Source organism: Polistes canadensis, unplaced genomic scaffold (genome assembly GCF_001313835.1).
Source record: "Polistes canadensis isolate GaletaPanama2010 unplaced genomic scaffold, ASM131383v1 scaffold_315, whole genome shotgun sequence".
NCBI classification, from domain to species: Eukaryota; Metazoa; Arthropoda; class Insecta; order Hymenoptera; family Vespidae; genus Polistes; species Polistes canadensis.
Window position 1 is genome coordinate 110,593 of NW_014569862.1, and position 7,047 is coordinate 117,639.

Genomic DNA, 7,047 nt, shown 5'->3' on the forward strand with positions numbered 1-7,047 from the left:
AGAGAGAGAGAGAGAGAGAGAGAAAGAGAGAGAGAGAGAGAGAGAGAGAGAGAGAGAGAGAGAGAGAGTAGTTTCTCCCAAGGATGTATTCTTAGTTACATACCAGTGCATTCTCATTTGCCTTTACCAGCTAATTTTAATGCAAAGCAAGGATAACGTATCCTTAGAAATGCTTAGACGATTTACATTAGTTAGATCTAGTACAAAAAAAAAAATAGTTAAAATTTCAACGTTAGGGATATGTTACGTTAAATTATACAATTGTAATTTGCATGTCGATTGATATTTATTGTTCTTATCGTTGAAGTTAAAAATAGTAAGATAATTGTTTTCGGTTATATTTTCTTAGATTACAATTTTCTTACAATTGTTTAATAGACCCTTTTTTTTATTGATTAGATCGATTATTATGGTAGAATAAATTAATCGGATTATTTTATTTTCACTTTCCTAGTAAACTGTTTCAATAAAAACATGCATAAAAGGTATATAAAAAAAAAAGATTGATACTAGAATTATATAAATTCTTTGTAAATATGATCTTGAAAGCTTCTTTATAAACATTATATAACAACAATAATATATGACTGTTCATTTACTTAACTAACGATTAGAATGATATACCAACGAAGAGATTTTCTTTGCCGAGGGTATCATATAACAAGTAAAGTCACGTATGTATTTAAGTATGTATGCATGCATGCATACACATACGTAGAAGTCTTAGTTCTATCGTAGCATCAGCGTGATTTCCTTCAGTGGGAAAGGTCTTATGTTAGCTTGGCAACGTTACAATGTACACAGAATGTCTCCAATGCATTCTCGTAGACGTAGGCAGGATGTTCTATCTCTCTCTCTCTCACACTTATTCTTCTCGGTTTCGTAGCCACGGCACGAGTCTATTCTCTTCAATGCAGATCCTCTATCAGCGTTATGTCCCTCAAGTGCTTCCCTCTAGGGTTACTATACTACTCACTATCTTTCCCCTACCACTTTGCCACCCCCTTTCTCGCAATCTTCAAAGAGAGTCGGACCGAGGGAATAAGTTGGGAGGGTTAATCTTGAAGGGTTCGTGAATTGTACGGTTGGCTTCTCATACAAATTTGAGATACTTTACTGTTTCTGTTTTTAAGGTGCACACCTAGTGTGAAATTTTGAAAAAACTGATTTTTTTGTGTGTATATTTTGATAGTCTATATCTTTAAAAATAACATACTGAAGTTTCAAATAAATATTTCAAATAGTTTTAGAGTTACAGCCTTCTAAAGAGTAGCCGATCAGGGATCATTTTATCTTTGAACGCGTTTTTCTTAAAACTGCATTTTTCAAATTGGCTGCAGTTGTAACTTGTACAATAATCATCCGATCGCTTTGATTTTTTCTTCTTCTTATTTCGTATATGTTTCTCTGTACAATGACCTAAAAGTTTTTTGATTGTATAAAAAATGTAATTTTGGCAAGCCAAAAATCATCAAAATTTTCAGCACAATTCGATGTATTTTTTAAAAAAGTCTGCCATTTTGTTAAATTTTAATTTTTTTTCATAATTTTAGGTCATTGTATAGGCAATACCTTCTAGATTACCAGTATTTTTTTTTTATTATGTCATCCACGGTGAAGGCCGGAATCACTGCAGCCGTTTAGGCCCTTTTTTTATAGTGACTTGGGAAATAGCGAATAACTCGTTAAAAATTATCTTTTTTCATTTGAAAATTCTAGTGAATATTCGTTAATTATGTATAAATATATCCTCTTAATTTTAAAATATTTTATGCAGTAGTTTTCTTGAAAAAAATTTTCTAAAAATCACCTTTTTTTTAGGCGGTCACACTAGGTGTGCCCCTTAAATATATTATAAAGATTTGATCTAAAATGAAAAGATCGATCGGATGTTTGTTCGTACTGGTTTGTATTAATTTCTATATGTTCTAGCCATTATATATGTATTATGGCTTTAATTCGTATTAGTTATAATAAGTTATCGGGATATATAAGATATTAAATTATATTTTATATTTTAAGGGGCACACATAGTGTGAAATTTAAAAAAAATTGTTTTTTTTTTGGCATATTTTGATAGTCTATATCTTTAAAAATAACATACTAAAATTTCAAATAAAAAGATTTCAAATAGTTTTAGAGTTACAGCTTTCTAAAGAGTAGCCGATCAGGGATTAGAAAGCAATTATTTTATTTTTGAACGCGTTTTTCTCAAAACTACATTTTTCAAATTGGCTGCAGTTGTAACTTGTACAATAATCATCCGATCGCTTTGATTTTTTTTCTTCTTATTTCGTATATGTTTCTCTGTACAATGACCTAAAAGTTTTACGATTGTATAAAAAATGTAATTTTGGGCGGGCCAAAAATCATCAAAATTTTAAGCAAAATTCGATGTATTTTTTAAAAAAGTCTGCCATTTTGTTAAATTTTAATTTTTTTTCACAATTTTAGGTCATTGTATAGGCAATACCTTCTAGATTAACAGTATTTTTTTTTTGTTTCATGCACGATGAAGGCCAGAATTACTGCAGCCGTTTAGGCCCTTTTTTCTATAGTGACTTGGGAGATAGCGAATAACTCGCAGAAAATTATCTTTTTTCATTTAAAAATTYTAGTGAATATTCGTTAATTATGTATAAATATATCCTCTTAATTTTAAAATATTTTATACAGTAGTTTTGTTTAAAAAAATTTCTAAAAGTCACCTTTTTTTAGGAAGTGTTACTCTTATTCTGTAGTAACATGTATGTAAGATTCGTAAAAAAATTGAACAGCTGGGCTGGGACTCGAAATCAGGAATCTTTCACTTTCCAAGTGACTGCTTTTATTCATTGAACTATCTAGGACCCATTCCCGTCCAATCAATTCACGTCCTACAATTGTTCTCGAAAAAAGAAACGTCGAATGAAACAATTAAAAAACTATCGAAATACTTTCTGTTTAAATTTTTCTTACGTAAGTTCTTGTTTTATTTAATTAAGTCAGGTATTTTTAATCCCGTTTAATAGATAATCCTCGTTATTCGACACGATTTTACTTTTTCCTAACTTTTTTCCTAGATTTTTCTTTTTATTTTCAAGCATGGAAGTGTAGTAGTGGTTAGGGAATTTAAGTAGTGGAAGAACGGATTGATTGATGGTGGCCAGTTTGTAACTATCGAACCAGAAGTTTTGTTCATCTCTTAGATAAATAGATAAATTAATAGATAAGCAACTAGATGGATAGATATATAAGTAAATAGTATATTAAAGTTTTGTTCGGAATATTCGTGTCAAATAAAAAATTAATTGAAGGATTATGAATTTATACTCAACAAAAATGTATGCATATATTATATATTTGTATTATTACATGTGTGTATCCCACATATATTATTAAAATTGATTTATTTATATTTATATTATTTATATTTCTTTATCTATCAATATTTTTATTCTTGTTATATAACAATGAGTAATTACCGTCAATATACAAATAAACAAAAATGTAAAACGAATTTATAAATTGGCAGGAAAACTTTTCGATTAATACAATTAATTTCAACATAGGTATATTACCCCATTACCGTTCTCGATTGAATTTATTTTCAATCCTCGTCGAATCGATATTGTCCTCTCGGAATGTTTATTAACGACGATAGGATCGATTTTCGAAACTCGAGAAAGTTCGATTGATATCGAGTAGGAAATTATCGGATAATGGTCGAGCATGCGTTCTAATCAAATTTTCTAATCCACGTACTATTCGTAATATAAACTTCCCGTGAATTCTTATATATCGAATTTATTTACGTTTCGTTTATTCGTTTTACCTTTTACGCATTAAATCATCTCGGATTATCCTCATTTACGAGCGACTCTTAGTTTACTTAGGAATAAATAAATACGTAAATTCATAAATAGCTTCGTTCATAATGTATAATATTATTAATTATGCGGATAAAATGTGAATCCGTTCAATAGGAGGATAACGGGTGGAAGGAAGGTTGGGAAAGGGGGGGAAGGAGTGAAGGAGGAAGAGGAGTGGGGGATACATTTTCTATATAAGGGATACAGGTAAATTGTGACTAACGATTGAGTTTTAATTACCAACAAATTATCCCAGCTTAAATCGGACATTAACGAAACGAAGCAGATCCGGTCAACAGCAACAGCAACAGCAACGGGACGTTCGTTCAGCCATTAAACGACTTTATTTATGGGTAAATCGTTGGAAACGAATTGTTACGCGATACGTTCGATTTCCTGAACATTTTGTTTCTTTTTTCTTTACTTTAAACAAAGTTTACGCTTTTAAGAAAAGGAATTGGAAGATTGGATCGTCTTTTTTGAAAAAGTAAAAAACATTTATCCTTTTTATTTATCTATTTTGTATTTTGTATTTCTCCTATTTCTTTTTGGCGCGTTTTAGAAAGTGAAGTTAGATGCGAACGAAAAATCAACACCACGAAGTTGTCGAGATATTTACGATGCGCGGGAAAATTGAAGTTATTTTTGAGGTTATTGAGGTTATGTTCGTTTTTGTACGTTAATGAAGTATAATTTCTTACTCAGTTATTTCTCGTCCAAAAACAAACAGTTTTAGTTAAGTGTTTCAAATTATAACGAGCTAATACTTAACGAAGTTTAGATGTTTTGTGTTTTAAATATTAAAAATAAAAATAAAAATGTATGTCTACACAATGAAAAAAGACGCTGAACTATAAAGATTAAGTTGCTGAAGAAGTCCCAATAAAAAGACGAAACGTCCAACTTAGTTAAATTAAGTTCTACTTCTTTTTTATGTCCAAGTTCCCTGTGATACCTTCTCATTAATTCAGTATTTTCTCTCGTCCAAAATTATAATTTTTGATGATACAGGTTCATAGGGAACTTGGACATGAAAAGAAGTAGAACTTAATTTAATTAAGTTGGACGTTTCGTCCCTTTATTGGAACTTATTCAGCAACTGGAAATTTTATTTTCTTATAAATTTCTTATTACGATACATGCGTTTTATACAATATAATTTTTTACATATTACCTTAATCATTAAAGCTCAGCGTCTTTTTTATTTATTTCGACATACATTTCTCTTTATAATATTCCAACACACAATACATCTAAACTTCGTTAATTTGATCGTTATTATTCAAAAACCTCAACAAAACTGTAGTAGCTTGATTCAATACAAAATTGTATTATTTCTAATAAGATGTTTTTTGGTATCATTATGAAGTTTTTGAGTTCATTCCAATCGTCATTTATCGTTTTTATTACCAGTTTTTTCGGGATGTTCGTGAACAATGAGATTGCATCTAACGATACTAATCTATAATCTTCTGGTAAGTGTTATTTTTTGTATGAATTCTACAAACTCAAAAGAATTCTTAACCGAAAACACAAATTTGTTTGTCATAGCTGAGGATAATTTATGATGTAAAAATTGGGCCAATTTATAGCAAGGTGAACGAATGCAGCTTACAACTGGTCTTAAGGTTAGGCCTTGTTTATGTGTTTTCCTTAGTCCATATATTCTTGGGGCGACCGAATTGTAAGATTTCATGTTCTTTTCTATCTCTTCCGTGATAATCGATTCTTTTCTTAGTTTCATTATTAAATTATTGGCTAATTTCTCAAATCTACTGGTAGGATCTTTAATAATTAATTATTAATAATCATTAATAATTTTTTACGTGCGTATATATAAGTATACAAACCAGTTTTTTTCTTTTGCTGAAACTTCGAATTCGTTGAATGGGAGAGAAAAAAAAGGTTAAGATAAATGGAACGAAAGATTTTAATATTATACAGGAATGCAGGTAATATACGTAAGGTAAATACGTAAATACATACGTAATACGTTCGTATACTTCGGGTTGGCAGAGTTTAAATGAAAATTATGGGGAGGCAAAATCGTTCGTTCGTTCGTTCGTTCGTTCCGTACGTCGAAATAATTCATACCGAAAACGAAACGATAATAAACGTTGCATTTCGCGCGTCATACGCGCCTCTTTCCTCCCCCACCCAACTTCACACTGTAATATACGGAAAAGACGGTGCACCGACTCGGTATTACCCATCGGAAATTGAAACTGGCCCGAATTTATTTCGGTAATCCTTTCCAACACTCCCTTCCCCGCTACCCCACTACCCGTTCTTTTATGTTATCGTATTAAAGAGAAATATATTCGTTTGTTGTACGATAATAAGATGGTGAAAATATTTTGTTGAGAATCGTTCCGATGGTCAACAATTTATTTGGTTAAATTTTCGAAATTTCGGCGTCATTGTTTTTCTCTTTTTAATTTTTCTATTCTTAACCGTTCTTTGCATGATGATGGAAATTTCAATCATAATATTTAGTCAAGAAAAAAAGGTACTCAAAACCCTTGTACTGTATATTTGTTGTTGCTGGCAACTTTTTAAGCGACTATTGCATAAAACAAAACGCAGTTGTCAAAAAATAGCATTAGGATTTTTTTAAATATTTTTCCTTTAATCTAGAGCATTAATTACATCACTCTGATTTATTTTAAAAAAAAAGAAAAAATCATGCAAAGAAGGGTTAAGGGTTATATGGGTTTGGGACTTTCAAAAAAATTTTTTTTTTTTATTTTTTTTTCAATTCTACAACTCATCTAGAATATTGTATTCAATTTTGAAGTCGATAGGAGTAGTAGTTTTAAAGATAGAATCCTGGGAAGTTGCACTCTTTAATGGCTCTTATACCAGTACTCAAATCTTTAAACGCGTTTTTCTCAAAACGCTTTTTCTAAAGTCGGTTGTCAAGATTTCTCGAAAACTATTTAACCGATTTTCATGAAATTTGTTACACGTCTTCGTGATACTATTGACAAGGACTTGGACGAAAGATTTTCGTTTTTTTCATAAAATCGAATTTTAGGAAACCAAAATGTGGTGCAAATTGTAGCAAAATTTGAATGTTCTTGCTAAAAACATTGCCAAAAATCCAAATTTCAATTTTTTTCTTTTTCCTTCGTCCAGTTTCTAGTTTTAAGTATTCACTAAAAGACCATATTTTTTCAACAGAAAAACCCCCACC